This window comes from Myotis nattereri (assembly GCF_964212035.1).
Source record: "Myotis nattereri genome assembly, chromosome: 16".
NCBI classification, from domain to species: domain Eukaryota; kingdom Metazoa; phylum Chordata; class Mammalia; order Chiroptera; family Vespertilionidae; genus Myotis; species Myotis nattereri.
Genome location: NC_138091.1, coordinates 2,576,863 through 2,592,562, shown reverse-complemented (window position 1 = coordinate 2,592,562; position 15,700 = coordinate 2,576,863). Strand labels below are relative to the sequence as shown.

The window sequence follows — 15,700 nt, the reverse complement described above, 5'->3', positions numbered from 1 at the left end:
CCGATACATCTGACAAGGGATTAAAATCCAAAATGTATAATCCTATCTAATAAAAGAGAAACATGGTAATTGGCGTATGACTGCTACCCTTCCCATTGGCTAATCAGCGAGATATGCAAATTAACTGCCAGCCAAGATGGCGGCCGGCAGCCAGGCAGCTTGAAACTAACATGAGGCTTGCTTGCTTCAGTGACGGAGGAAACCAATGTTCCCCGCCTGCCTTGCCGGCCTCTGAGCTTGCAGTTTAAGAAACATTGTAACAAATATAGAAGCTAAACAAAACCCCAGAAACCAGCTTTCAGCAAGCTGGGATCTCAGAGCTGGAGTTGAAACAGTGTTTCGATTATAGAACCTAAACAAATCAGATACCTTCTTTCAGCAGCAGAGGCCTCAGAGCTGGAGCCAGAGCTAAAGCTGGCCCTGAATGGAAAAAAAGAAAAAAAAAGAAAAAGAAAAAGGAGCAGTTGGGAGCTTCAGTCACCTGCCAGCCTGAAAACAGACATCAGCCCCTCACCCAGACTGGCCAGGCACCCCAGTGGGAACCCCCACCCTGAAGGGTGTGTGACCAGCTGCAAACAGCCATCATCCCTCATCCAGGCTGGCCAGGCACCCCAGTGGGGACCCCCACCCTGATCCAGGACACCCTTCAGGGCAAACCAGCCAGCCCCCACCCATGCACCAGGCCTCTATCCTATATAGTAAAAGGGTAATATGCCTCCCAGCACCAGGATCAGCGGAGCCGCAAGGCCTCCCGGCACCGGGATCAGCGTGACAGGGGGCAGCGCCCAAATCCCCTGATCGCCCTGTGGCTCTGTGTGTGACAAGGGGCGGGGCCACAACCTCCCTATCGGCCCTGCTCTGTTCCTGACAGGGTAAGGCGCCCCAACCCCCTGATCGGCCCTGCTCTGTGCCTGATAGGGGGGAACTCTCCAACCCCCTGATCGCCCTGCGGCTCTGTGTGTGCCTTGGTGCGGCACCCCACCCCCCACGGGCCCTGCTCTGTGTGTGATAGGGTAGAACCATAACCTCCCCATCAGGCCCTGCCCTGAGTGTGAGAGTGGCGGCGCCCCAACCCCCTGATTGGCCCTGCTCTGTGCGTGACAGGGGGCAGCGTCCCAACCCCCTGATTGGCCCTGCTCTGTGCATGACAGGCGGTGGAGCCGCAACCTCCCCATCAACCCTACCTTGAGTGTGACAGGGGGCGGTGCCCCAACCCCCATATCGGCCCTGCTCTGAGCCCGACCAGGGGCTGCACCTAGGGATTGGGCCTGCCCTCTGCCACCCAGGAGCAGGCCTAAGCCAGCAGGTCGTTATCTCCCGAGGGGTCCCAGACTGTGAGAGGGCACAGGCCAGGGCACAGCCTGGATGAGGCCCCCTCCCCCCCAGGTGCACAAATTTTTGTGCACCGGGCCTCTAGTGAACTTATAACACCGAACACCAGCCCTGGCCGGGATGGCGCAGTCCTATCCTGTCGGCACATGTGCCGAAGGGTAGCAGGTTTGTTTCCTGGTCAGGGGCATGGACCTGGGGTGTGGGTCCACCCAGGCCCTGATCAGGCCCATGTGGAAGACACCCAATCGATGTTTCTCTCTCCCTCCTTCTCTCCTCTCCCATCCCTCCCTGCAGCTCTCTCTAAAAATCAATGGGAAATATCCTCAGGCAAGGATTAACAACAACAAAAAGCAAACAAACAAACTCAAAACCCGAACAACAAACAATCCAATTTAAAAAAATTGGCAAAGGACCTAAATAGACACTTCTCCAAAGGGGACATGCAGATGGCCAAGGGACATGAAAAAATGCTCAAAGTCACTGATCATCAGAGAGAGGCAAACGACAATGAGGTACCATCTCACACCTGTCAGAACGGCTACCATCAACAAATCAACAAACAAGTGCTGGCGAGGATGTGGGGAAAAGGGAGTCCTAGTGCACTGCTGGTGGGAATGCAGCTGGTGCAGCCACTAGGAAGACAGTATGGAGTTTCCTCAAAAAATTAAATATGGAACTGCCATTTGACCCAGCAATTCCACTTCTGGGAATTTATCCAAAGAAGCCCGAGACACTGATTTGAAAGACTATACACTTCCCTATGCTCATTGCAATGTTATTTACAACAGCCAAGATTTGGAAGCACCCCAAGTGCCCATCAGTAGACAAGTGGGTAAAACAGCTGCGGTACATCTACACTGTGGGGTACCACTTGGCCATAAAAAAGAAGAAAAATTTTACCCTTTGCAACAGCATGGATGGACCTGAAGAACATTATGCTAAGTGAAATAAGTCAGAGAAAGACAAGTATCACCTGATCTCACTCATATGTGGAATCTAATGAATAAACTGAACTAACAAGAAAAATACAGACAGAGTCATAGACAGAGAGCAGACAGACAGCTCTGGGGGTGAGGGGGCAGAGGGAGTGAGCAAAAAAAGAAAAGAAGAGAGAATTCATGGACATGCACAACGGTGTGGTGATTTTGGGAAGTAGGGGGTTGGGTGGAGGTTGAAGAGGGTATAGGGGGGATAAATGGTGATGGAAAAAAATTAAATTAAATTAAGAGTAAATAAATGACTTAAAGTCACTGCACTGTGGGGTGCAGTGCTGGCACGCCTGCCTCAGCCTGTCCCACTGGAGGCCCACCCACGGCCCCAGCGACAGAGCAGAGGGGAGAGGGCAGAGGGCAGAGGGGGCCTTGCTGGCTCCTCCCCAGGCTCCGACCTTCTATTTGGCCTGGGCCACCCCAAGCCCTCAAGGTCAACTCATCACCACAGCGGCTTCTAAGTTAGCAAACAGCAGGTCTTTCCAGTCTATTAACATTTATTTTATTTGCACGTGAATCTGGTTCTCTGCCTGCCTGGTTAGTCATCTGGTCTCCTGTGGTGGCCGTGGGAAGGAGCCGGTCAGACCCAGCCTGTGCCCTGCAGATGGGCACCTCTGGGACTGGTTCCTGTCTCTCCTCCCAGGAGCCAAGAATACTCTGGTCGCTAATTTTAACCCCAATAGTGAAGTTCTCTCGCCCTCTCTCCTCTTCGGGTACTTTTCTGTAATTTCAGTTTTCAAACACAAAATAGCTTCTGTCTGCAGCATTCTTAGAATGGCTGTGGTCTCCAGTGTGTACCTTGTAAACAAAGTCATTTTGCTGTGGTTTTACACAGTTTCATGACCATCCCATGCAGGCGTGTGCAGCTGTGCAGGAGGCGTGCACAGCCGTGTCTGAGGGGAGGAGATGCCGAGCCTTCAGTGAGCGAATGCTGTGGGCCAGAGCCCCGACCTCAGCTCGAGGCATTGGGGGCCAGATACTGCTTTATTGTGGGGCTCCCGTGCACTGTAGGGTGTCTGTCAGCATCCCTGGCCTCAGACCACCAGGTGCCAGTAGCTACTGCTCTCTAACCACCCCCCCCACACACACACACACACACACACTGCCATTGAGACAACTGAGGGGATCACAGGCCGCCTCCTGGTCCCGGGAGCGGACTGAGAACACCGCGTGGGGACGGCCTGCGCGGGAAGAGGAGGGCGATGTCGGAGTCACCCATCTTGGGGGTGGAAGTACAAAGACTGTGGACCCTCAAATCTGAGCACTTCATTAGACAGAATGTCCTGTGCGTTTCTAGGTCTTCCACAGGAGGATTCCATTCTGAGAGACTCGTGCCAGCTTCTTCCTTCAGTGCTTCTTATGCATTGACTGGAGGCCCGGTGCACGAATCCTGCACGGGTGGGGTCCCTCAGGGTGGCCTGCAGAGATTGGGCCCCTGCTTACGCCCCAGCCTCGTAGCCCTGCAGCCCTGCCTGGCACCCTGCCTTGACCTTGCCCTGCCCCCTCCCCTGTTCCATCATCCCGCCTGTGGGGCGATCAATCAGGGCCGGGCTCTCTGCCTGGCTCCCTCAGCGCCTGGGAGTCTAGCCGTGGCCCCGCCCCCTGCCACCGCTGCTGGTCGCCATCTGCAGGGTGATCAGTGGGGCCATCAGGCCCCCACTCACACCCGCCTTGGCCTGGCGCCACCTGCTCACCTGCTCCACCATCCTGCCACGGTCCTGCTCTCGCCGGGGCCCATCAGGGCTGGCAGCGCCTCCACTGCCACCCGCTGCCAATGCCCCGTCGCCAACACCCACCATGTTCCACGCCACTCCCTGGTGGTCAGCGCACGTTGTAGTGAGTGGTCGAGCTCCCAGCCTCTCGGTCGAGCAACCACGCAATGGGACAGCTTGCATATCAGGCTTTTATTGTATAGGACAGGATTGTTCTGAGTGCCAGGTACTGGGTGTGATGATGAATAAACAGATAAGCTTATTGCCTACTATGTGTCCAGCACTCTTTAAGCACTGAGTGGATAAGTCACACTTCCCCAGAGAACCTCAATGACCCAAATCAATTTTGAAAAAGAACAGCGTTGAAGAGCTAACACTAGCTGGTTTAAAGCTGGTGTTAAAGCTACAGTCATGAAGAGTGTGTGGAGAGAGACAAATAGATGAACGGGACAGAATAGAGAGTCTGCCCAACTGACTATAGATCGGGGGTTCCCACGACCCCTCCTCGGTTGGGCTAATTTGCTGGGGCAGCTCGCAGGCCCAGGGGGCACACTGACCACTCTATTAAAGGACAGGACAGAGGACACGGAGCAGCCAGGTGAAGAGCGACAGAGGCCGAGGGCTGGGAGGCCCGAGCTCAGGAGCTCCTGTCCCCGTGGAGCTGGGTGCGTCACCCTCCTGGTTCCTGGACCTGGGAGCTCTCTGCAGCCCCCGCTCCTGGGATTTAGGAGCTTCCTAGTGGAGGCAAGGCCGGCATTCGCTCCATTTCCAGCCCCTCTCCCCTGGCTGAGAATAGGGGTGGGGCGACACTCCCAGGCTTCCGGTCATGGAATGTTCTTTCCAGAGACCAGCCCCACCCAGGGGCCACCCAGCATCACCCCATGAGAACAAAGGTGGTCCTAGCACCCAGGAAGTTACCAGGTCTCAGGAGCCCGGGGCCAGGCAGATCCTCCTCTGTGCCTGCGATGGCACAGGGCCTGCCGCATCGGCCCTCTCTGCGTGTCCTGCGCGTCCCTCCTGAGTGGCTCTAGCTGCAGAGGGCGGGGTCCTCGGCCGGTCCCGCGGTGCTGTGTCCGCACCCTGGTGGACGGCAGGCCTCAGCGGGTTCTGTGTTGAGATGCAGCCGGTGAACAAATGTACAAAAGGCCTCAATACTCAGAGCACGCAGGAAGCAACGCCCCCGACGCGGGGCCTGGTGCCTGTGGGCCGTGCCCACTGCCTTTGTGTCAGACACAGTCCCCTCCGCAGGCCACGGGGCCACCCCTGCCTCGCGGGCCTGTGTCCAGGCCTCTCCCGCTCACAAGGACGCGGGTGTGAGGGACTCAGGCCTTGTGCTGCGCGGGGTGGGCGCTTTCGTCCACCCGGTGGGGCCGCGCCGGCACCTGGCTCCGTCCCTGACACCGTGTGGGCGAGGCCACGTGGACACACGCAGGCCTGGCTGGCTTCTTTCTCCGGTGACTCCCCTGGGTCCTGGGGATGTGTCGGGCAGGAAGGCCCTAGAAAGGGGAGAGCAGGTCCGCGAAAGCAGCCCGCCCACCTTCCCCACAGACCTGCTTCCAAAGACGCAGCGGCTCCTGCCCACCCAGCCCCGGGCGGGCTCACACCGCACGTCCGCACAAGGACTGAGGGTGGGTGGCTGTTTGATCTCCAAGTAAAGGCACCTCACAAAGAACTGCACCCCGTCACCTCCTGCGGAGCCACAGGCAGGCCCCTGGGTGCGCCCATTCCCACGCGTGGTCGGCACGGCCCTGCTGAACAAGTTGTCATTCACAGGACAGCGTGGGAGGAGGACTCCGGTCCCAGCCTCACCCACCCGCACCCACCCGCACCCACCCGCACCCACCCTCACCCACCCTCACCCACCCGCACCCACCCGCACCCACCCTCACCCACCCTCACCCACCCTCACCCACCCGCACCCACCCTCACCCACCCGCACCCACCCTCACCCACCCGCACCCACCCTCACCCACCCTCACCCACCCTCACCCACCCGCACCCACCCTCACCCACCCGCACCCACCCTCACCCACCTTCACCCACCCGCACCCACCCTCACCCACCCTCACCCACCTTCACCCACCTTCACCCACCCGCACCCACCCTCACCCACCCGCACCCACCCTCACCCACCCGCACCCACCCTCACCCACCCTTGTTGGGGGCCAGATGTAAGCTGGCAAGGTCCTTGCACCTGCAGGGGCTAGCAAGGCTGGGACCCTTACCCACACAGTTTTCCCAGACTTGTTTGGATGGCGGTTATCAGTAGAATGGGAGTAACATTTGTAGAATGAGAACAGCCTTTCATAGCTTGCCAAGAAGTCTGTAACTGTTTACTGAGTTATGCTGTACTGAGAACTTGTCCTTCTGCTGTATCTCTCCCTTAGAGATTAAGAGGAACAAAGAATACATCCCTCTTGACAGACCTCCGATTCAGTGTGTTGTGTATAAATAGGATTGTATAGCTAATAAACTCGCTTCAGTTCATCAAGAGAACTGGAGTCCTCCCGACCCCGCTTTCCTGTCTTTCTTTCTTTTCTCAATTCCCACCTCCCTGCCTCAGCCTGGCTCAACCTGTCAGGCTGGCCCTGCCACACCCGCACCCACCCGCACCCACCCGCACCCACCCGCACCCACCCTCACCCACCCTCACCCACCCGCACCCACCCTCACCCACCCGCACACACCCTCACCCACCCTCACCCACCCGCACCCACCCTCACCCACCCGCACCCACCCTCACCCACCCTCACCCACCCGCACCCACCCTCACCCACCCGCACCCACCCTCACCCACCCACACCCACCCTCACCCACCCGCACCCACCCTCACCCACCCGCACCCACCCGCACCCACCCGCACCCACCCTCACCCACCCGCACCCACCCTCACCCACCCTCACCCACCCTCACCCACCCGCACCCACCCGCACCCACCCTCACCCACCCGCACCCACCCTCACCCACCCGCACCCACCCTCACCCACCCTCACCCACCCGCACCCACCCGCACCCACCCTCACCCACCCTCACCCACCCGCACCCACCCTCACCCACCCGCACCCACCCGCACCCACCCGCACCCACCCTCACCCACCCTCACCCACCCGCACCCACCCTCACCCACCCGCACCCACCCGCACCCACCCTCACCCACCCGCACCCACCCTCACCCACCCTCACCCACCCGCACCCACCCGCACCCACCCTCACCCACCCGCACCCACCCTCACCCACCCTCACCCACCCGCACCCACCCGCACCCACCCTCACCCACCCGCACCCACCCTCACCCACCCTCACCCACCCGCACCCACCCTCACCCACCCGCACCCACCCGCACCCACCCTCACCCACCCTCACCCACCCGCACCCACCCTCACCCACCCGCACCCACCCGCACCCACCCGCACCCACCTCGCTGAGACGGGGCCGGTCTGGGGGGCCCTGGGCGTGTCTGGCAGGGGAACCGTTCTTTTCTGCAGAAAGAACAAAAGTGCCCACCTGTTCTCACTTCCTTTTTGGAGCCTGAGAGCCTGGCCTGCGAGTGGCCCGCTGCTATTTCTGGGCCTCGGCCGGCCGCTCGGTGTGAAACCCTGGCCTCCCCAGAGGGAAGCTGGTGGGAAGGGCCGCCAGGTGACCTGCGCTCGGCCTGGGCTGCGGCGGGCCAGGTGCAGCCTGCGGGAGACCCGCCGGGGCCGGGTGGCTGTGGTGAGGCAGGTTCTGTGCCCTGGACGCTGTCGCCCAGGGTACAGGCCGGACTGCTTGTTGGATGACAGCACCCTCTCCTGATTTTGACAGAAGACAGTGAGGCCCAGGAGGCTGACTCTGGTCTGAGGCCACACGCTTCCCCTGCCCCCGGCCATGCCAATGCTCCGGGGGCCCTGGCACGGCTCCTTCTCTGCCCTCCCAGCCAGCCTGCTTTCCCCACCGGGCACGAGCCCCAGAGACACCTGGGTCCCAAATCCTCATCGGGGCCAAGGGGTAGAGCTGCCCTCACCCCCTGCATGAGGGCCGTCTGTGAGCTTCCTTTCTGCCCCATTTGGTTTGCTCTGTGGTGTTCAGTGTAACCTGATTTCACAGGAATAAACATGGCCGTGTGCTCCTCCCTCCCTCCTCCCTGCCTTCCATCTTCCTTTCCTTCCTTTCGCCCTCCATACTTATTGAGCACAGGCATGTGCTATGAGCCAAATGCGTTCTAGATGTAGTGAGGCCGTCTCAGTGGTGAGACGGGATTTGGGAAGGGTGTGGGAGATGGTGGGTTATGTAAGTGGCTGTCTGAGCAGTCGTCCTGCAGAGGCAGCAGCAAGTGCAAAGGCCCTGGGGCAGGAACAGGGTGGACATACTTGAAGCCCAGAGGGGAACCTTGGGTCTGAGCCATAGCAGGGGGAGAAGGGGCCCAGTCAGTGACCTGTGGCTGCTGATTCATAGGAAACTGGGAGCCAGCAGAGGGCTTTGAGGGAAGGAGGGCAAGGCTGTGCCGGGGGTTAGCAGGTCACCCCACCCCGGGGGGGGCCACATGAAGAGGGGCCTGGCTTGGTCAAGTGAGTGAGTGAGGTGGCTCAGCAGCTGGGACAGGGCGGAGGTGAGAAGTGGGCGCCCCAGAGCCATTTGGAGGTGCCTCCTGGACAGACCGCTGGTGGGCTGGTGGGGAGTGAGGTGTGGAGGAAAGGATAGTGCAAACCACTGGCCCTGTGCACACTGCGGGGCACTGACCAGCCTGATCCCACCCTGCGAGCCGCTGGCATGGGGCTGCCCCGGCTGAGTGCCCCTCCGCCCCCTCCCGCCCCCCCCCCCCAATCTAGAAATGGATGACAGCACCTCACACGCTCCAGGTGGCACATGCCCAGGGACAGCTCAGCACCCTGGTGTGCTGCAGGTGCCCAGCAAGGGCCAGGTCTGAGTATGACAATACCAGCGGCCACCACTCATGGGGCCCGGACCACCCTCTCCTCCGAGTCTGTCTTCTCCATAAAGTGCACCAGCCACTGGACAGACAGTTACTGCGTCTCTGGGCTCCTCACAGAGATTAGGAAATCGAACTGGGCCCAGGTGAGTGCTGACTTTTAAAGACCTTCTCCTGCTCCCCAGTGTGGCGGTGGGGGGACCCAAGGTGGCGACCAGGGGCCGGCTGTAGGGAGAAGGGGCGCTCAGGCAAGAGATGTGAGTAGCTGAGTGTCTGGAACTTTCTGGAAAACCCATCACAGTTGTGTAGAACCTGGTACAGCTTTAACTGTGTTGCCCTCTGCCTGTGGCTGTTGGAGGGAATTCCGCCCTGTCTCCTAGGTGAGGGCTTGAGCCACCTGTGGCTTCCATGGAAAGCCCTCCGCTGCTGGTCAGGGAGCGTCTCGCTCAGGAGTTAGCGGCAGCTGCAGCTGCAGCTGGGGGCTGACTTGAGTGGGTGCTGTTTCTGCAGGAGACTTCCAGGGGGGCCGCTCCTTCCATCCTCCACCCTCCCTTTGCCCTTCCTCTGGGCTTGCTCACTGCCCCTGTCAGGGGCATGGTGGCCACACACTCAGAGAAAGCCCCTCGCCAGCTCTCGGAAACCCTCTCGAGGGCCAGGTGAGGAGCAGGCACCTTTCCCTGGCGTGGGGAGGAGGGGAGCCACGGTGTGCGGCACAGCTTTTTTTTTTTTAATATATTTGTTATTGATTTCAGAGAGGAAGGGAGAAAGAGAGAGAGAGAAATATCAATGATGAGAGAGAATCATTGATCAGTTGCCTCCTGCACGTTCCCTACTGGGGATCGAGCCCTGGCATGTGCCCTGACCGGGAATCAAACTGCGACCTCCTGGTTCACAGGTCAACGCTCAGCCACTGAGCCACGCCGGCCGGGCCAGGGCACTGCCTTTACAAAGTGTCCGTCCCCCTGGTTCCCTTGTCTGGGCCCTTTCTGACCCGCCCTCCCTTCCCCGCAGGCAGGCGCAGGGGCGGGCCCTTGGCTCTCCTAGGTTTCCTTCATCGACTTGTAACCCTGCCCCTTCAGGCGCCTCCAGGCTGCTCTGGGGCATGAGAAACAGGAGAGGCAGAGACGCTGTGATGGGCAGAGGAGGCGGAGGAGACAGGGTGTAACTCTGTGTGGGCCGCGGGCAGGACCCTGGGACAGAGAGAGATGTTTAAAGATAAACCGGTGAAGTCAAATAACGACCACAGACCTTATTTTGTCCACAGCATGAGTAGCGGTTGACGTCATTACGTCGCTAACTGCATCGCACAGGGACAGTGCCTCAGCTCTGACACATGTGCGGCTCTGTTGCATGTCCGTGGTAGCGGACGCTGAGTGGAGCTGCATGAGAAACCTCTGGAGGACCCTTTCCATTTTTCATCTAAAATTATCCCAAAATTAAACATTTCTTTAAAAACAGAGGCAGTTGCTCTTTCCACTGCCGGTCCGCCGCCGTCATGGGTCGCATGCACACTCCCAGAAAGGGCCTACCCCCGGCGGCTCTGCCCGCCGCCCCAGTGTGCCCACCTGGCTGAAACTGGCATCTGACCGTGTGAAGGAGCAGATCTACAAACTGGCCAAAAGGGCCCGACTCCCTCACAAATCGGTGTGACCCGGGAGACTCCACTGCGTCGTACAAGTGCGCGTGTGACAGGCCCCAAGAGCCTGAGGATTCCTGAGTCTACGGGACTCACTCCTGATCTTCCTGAGGATCACTGCCATTTCATTAAGAAAGTGGTTGCTGTTCACAAGCATCTTGAGAGGAACAGGAAGGATAAGGATGCTAAATGCCGTCTGATTCTGATCGAGAGCCATAGTCAACGGTTGGCGCAATATTATAAGACCAAACAAGTCCTCCCCTGAGTTGGAAATATGAATCATCCACAGCCTCTGCCCAGGTTGCATACAATGTCTGTACTCAAGCAATCACATCATCGTCTAACTAAAAAAAACAGGCAGTTCCATCCGTCTGTGTGCCGCGCAGGCAGGCCCGTGCTGTGGGAGTCACCGGTGGCTGCCCGAGAGGAGGCAGAGGCTGGCGGGGCTGGGAATGTCTGTTCCTTGATCTGGGGGATGCTGTGTTTAGTCCATGAAAGTCCATGAGCTGCACACTTACAATTAGGTAAATCACATCTTAATAAATTTTCAAAATTTTAATTAACAAAGAAACCCAGGTCAGGAAGAGTCTGTTTGGGCTGTGGGGCCTCGAATGCTTATCCAGCTGTGAGCTTGGCCGGGGCTGCCCACACCACTCCTGGAAACATGGGCCTCGGGGGGAGAACCTTATCCAGACGAGGGGACCCAGGACTGTGCCGCAGGGCTGGGAGGGGCAGGCAGCTTTGGACAGGAGGCCAAGGAAGAATCACCAAGGGTTTGGGGCCTGAGCTATCACAAGTCAGAGCTGCTGGTTTCTGCGATGGGACAGCCAGTGTGGGAAGGCCCAGGAGGCAGGAGTGACGCTCGCCATGGCTGCGGTAAGACTGAGATACCTGTTAGGAAGACAAGAGGAAGCATGGAGGAGGCCAACGGTACCTAAATCTGGGCCCAGAAAAGAGACTTGGCTGCAGATGTGGCTCTGGGTGTTGCCTTTATTACTAATGCATTGAACACAAGCCACACGTGTCAGAATCTTTCAGAGACACAGAAAGAATATTCAGAGAGATTCTAAGAATTTGGCTCACGCAATTGTGGGGTTGGCAAGTCCAAAATTGGCAGGGTAGGCCAGCAGGCTGGAGGCCCAGGGAGGGGGTGATGTTGCAGCTTAATTCCAAAGGTTTTCAGAGAACGTGGGTCCATTCTTCTCAAGGCCCCACACCTGCTTTACTCCCCAGAGAAGTAAAAACATGTCCACCCAAATACACGAGTGTTTACAACAGCAGGACTCATAACAACGGAAAAGTAGAAACAGCCCAACTGCCCTCCAATGATGAATGAACAGATAAAATGTGGTCTGTCCAGCCCTGGCTGGGTGGCTCAGTCGGCTGGAGCATCATCCCATACACCAAAGGGTTGTGGGTTCAATCCTCAGTCCAGCCTGTATGAGAGGCAACTGATCTCTCTCTCTCTCTCTCTCTCTCTCTCTCTCTCTCTCCCTTTCCCTCTCCCTAAAATCAATAAAAACATATATTGGGTGAGGACTTTAAAAAGGGTGGTATATCCATAAAATGGAATATTATTTGGCCACAAAAAGAAATGAAGTACTGCTACACACTACAACATCGATAAATCTCAAAAACATTATGCTAAGTAGAAGCCAGTCACAAAACACCACATTGCATTTTTATAAAATGTCTGAAGTAGGTAAATATTTAGAGATAAAAAGTAGATTAGTGGCAGCCTAGGGTGGAAACACATAGGAGTGACAGGGTTTCTTTTTAGGAGTACCAGAAGGTGAAGAAAGTGAGCAAAGGATAGAGAATGAGCTTGAAGAAACAATGGAAACCCTCTCCCCTCTAACCTGCTGAAGGAAAAAGTCACACAAGTCCAGGAGGCACAGAGAGTCCCAAGCAAGAAGAACCCAAACAGGCCTACACCCAGACACATCATAATTAAAATGCCAAAAATTAAAGACAAAGAGAATCTTAAAGGTAGCAAGAGAAAAGCAATTTGTCACCTACAAAGGAGCTCCCATAAGGCTGTCAGATGATTTCTTACCAGAAGCTCTACAGGCCAGAAAGGAATGGCAAGAAGTACTCAAGGTAATGAAAGGCAAGGATCTGAAATCAAGATTATTATATCCAGCAAGGCTATCATTCAAAATAGACAGTGCGATAAAGAGCTTCCCAGATAAGAAAGGCTAAAGGAGTTCATCACCACCAAGCCAGCATTACAAGAAATGCTAAAGGGACTGCTGTAATAATAAAAAGATATATACAGTATATACTAGAGGCTCAGTGCATGAAATTCGTGCACTTGGGGAGGGAGGGTCCCTCAGCCTGGCCTGCACCCTTATAGTCCGGGAGCCCCGTTATCAATCACCCCATAGAGAAAGGCCCCACCCATCCGCCGCAGCAGTGCCAGCCGGGGGCCTAGGCCTCCCTTTTGGGGCAATTGCAGAGGCCCCCAGATTGATTGCCTGCCAGCCAGTGGCCTAGGCCTCCCTCTGCAGGGCAATCATGGGGTGATACAGGGTCCCCCAACCAAGTGCATCTCACCTGCCTTGGCTGGCCTGGCACCAGTGCATGTCATAGGGTGGTCATCTGCTGTGCAGCCATTTGGTCAACTTGCATATTATACTTTTATTATTATCGATATATATGCATAAGGAATTAAAATGTCAATGAGTAAGTACCTATCAATAATAACCTTAAATGCAAATGGATTAAATACACCAATCAAAAAACACAGGGTAGCTGAATGGATAAGAAAACATGACCCAATTATATGCTATCTACAAGAGACCCATCTCAGGACAAAAGGATGAGAGTGAAGGGATGGAAAAACATTTTCCATGCAAATGGGGAAAAAAGGAGGGGATTATTCTAAAGGAAAAATTACTAAAGAGACATAATAATATCAAATGCAATATGTAACCCTTGCTGGATTCTGATTCAAAAGCCTTAGCCATGAAAAAGTCCTTAGGACAATTGGGGAAATGTAAATGTGGGCCAGGTAGGCCTAGCTGGTTTGGCTCAGTGGATAGAGCATCAGCCTTCAGACTGAAGAGTCCCAAGTGTGATTCTGGTCACGGGCACAGGCCCAGGTTGCAGGCTTATCCCCAGTAGAGGAGCGTGCAGGAGGCAGCCGATTAATGATTCTCTCTCACCACCGATTTTCTATTTCTCTCTCCCTCTCCCTTCCTCTCTGAGATCAATAAAAAGATATTGAAAAAAAATTTTTAATAAATAAACATGGGCCAGATATTAGATGGTGGTTTTTAATTATTATTGATTTTCTTAGATAGGAAGAGATGATCCATGTCAGAGAACCTGCATCTTCCTAAGAGAAGTCTGCGGGCACATTTAGGACTGAAGAGTCCTCAGGGCCTTCAGGGGTCTCGGTGGGGAGAGGGGGATGTGGAGACATTGACACCCATGTGCACAGTTGTGGAACCAGGTGGACGGGTCCATGGGTATTCATTTTACCTTTTAACCTTTCTCTGAGTTTTTAATTTTTTATAACAGAAAGTTTTGAGGGATGAAAAAACTTTTCATGGAAAAAGAAACCACGTCTTCCTACAAAAGGTTGGAAGTTGTTACTGTGAAGTGGGTTTTGCTAAAGTCATGGCACCTAGCATTTCTGAGAAGTCAGTACAAATGAGGGATGAGTGGGTTAGCAGGTGGGACATTGAGCTCCTCTGAGTCATACATGTAAATTGCGATCGTGACCGTCAGGGCTTGGGTGCAGTTCTAAGAAATGTCATTTTTGATGCACTTCCTTTCATCTTACCTCTCAGACTCTCAGAGGAAGTTCGACCGCATGGCCTCAAGGGGCCACAGTGGGGTGGCAGACACAGGCCGTGGCGGAGCCACGCACTCCCTGCCTCAGAGACCACAGGCCGGGGAGGGCAGGGGGCCCGAGGGCTAGGCTGTGGCCGATGCCCTGGTGTGGAGAGGACATCTCACTGGGAACCACTGATCCACACAACAGCGCCCCCTCGGACCAAGCAATTCCACGCGAGGAGCTGCCGCCAGCCGGCGAGACGTGGAGAAGACGTCTATATACGTCACGCGCGTGCGTGGGGCGTTTGGAAAGTGCCGGGAGCACGGCAGGCGCCCGTGAGTGCTCCCTGCCGCCCCGCTCCCACAGGGTCCTACGAGCTCATTTACAAGGAGGACTGACGGACAGGATGGAGCAGTGACAAAGGCAGCCTGTCGGCACTGTTTCATTGATGGGCCCGCAGTCGTGCAAAGACAATGTCGGGGAATGAGGCACAGGTGTCACCTGCTGGCACAGGGCGTGCCATGCCTGGCAGCGGAGGGCAGGTGGCAGGTCAGCTCAGGGCGCTGTCTTCCAGGCGGGAGCAGCCCACAGGGTGCAGCCGGGAGAGAAGGGAGCCCCTCGCTTTCCTCCTGCCCACTCGGTGCGCCCGTCTCGGCCACGTGCTCACTGAACTGTGGGAGCAGACGTTCCCGACCTGGAGGCACCTTTCCTCCGTGTCCCAGACTCTGAGCCCCGGGGCGGCTCGGAAAAGGCAGTTTTCAGAATGAGGCTGGAAGGTTCAGAATGAGGCTCAGAAACCTCCAGCACCTGCTCCCAGGTGCCCGCCGGGCTGTGGAGCCCGAGCGCGCCCAGGGACAACAGCGGCCGTCAGCTCGCCCAGGGGCCCCGGGGAGGGCCGCAGGGGCTTCCTGCGGACCCTGTCCAGCACGCGATCAGGAGGAGATGAGGCCCACAGAGGTGAAACAACTCCCCCGAAATGCCCCACAGCTCCGTTCTGTCTGGTTTAAGGAAGCCTAGTATGTTCCCATCCACACAGAGCTCAGGAGCAGGCCACGCGGGTCTGTGGTGAGCGGAGTGAGGGCGCCTTCGTGGGGGCTGGAAAGTGTTGCCGGGGCCTGCACATAGGTGAAGATTCACTGACCTGCACACTTAAAATACATGCATTTCACCGCATGCAAATCACACCCCGAATTAAAGACAATAGAAAGCAAATAAAATCCATTATCTGTAAATGGTGTGAGCAAAAAAAGCATTAACAAGCTGGGGAACCTTACCATCCATTCTCAGCCAACCTTGGCTTTGGTTTGGTTTCATTTCATGCCTAACCTGTGCGGCTTAAAG

At 56.5% G+C, this 15,700-nt stretch overlaps 1 pseudogene across 1 annotated transcript; it reads left to right on the top strand.

The window, feature by feature from the left end:
- Nucleotides 1–10,434: 10,434 nt before the first annotated feature.
- LOC308532585 (small ribosomal subunit protein uS15-like) lies at nt 10,435–14,757 on the top strand (annotated as a pseudogene). The gene is made up of 2 exons: nt 10,435–10,891; nt 14,726–14,757. The product of its transcript is annotated as a small ribosomal subunit protein uS15-like (transcript).
- The last annotated feature ends 943 nt before the right edge of the window (nt 14,758–15,700 follow it).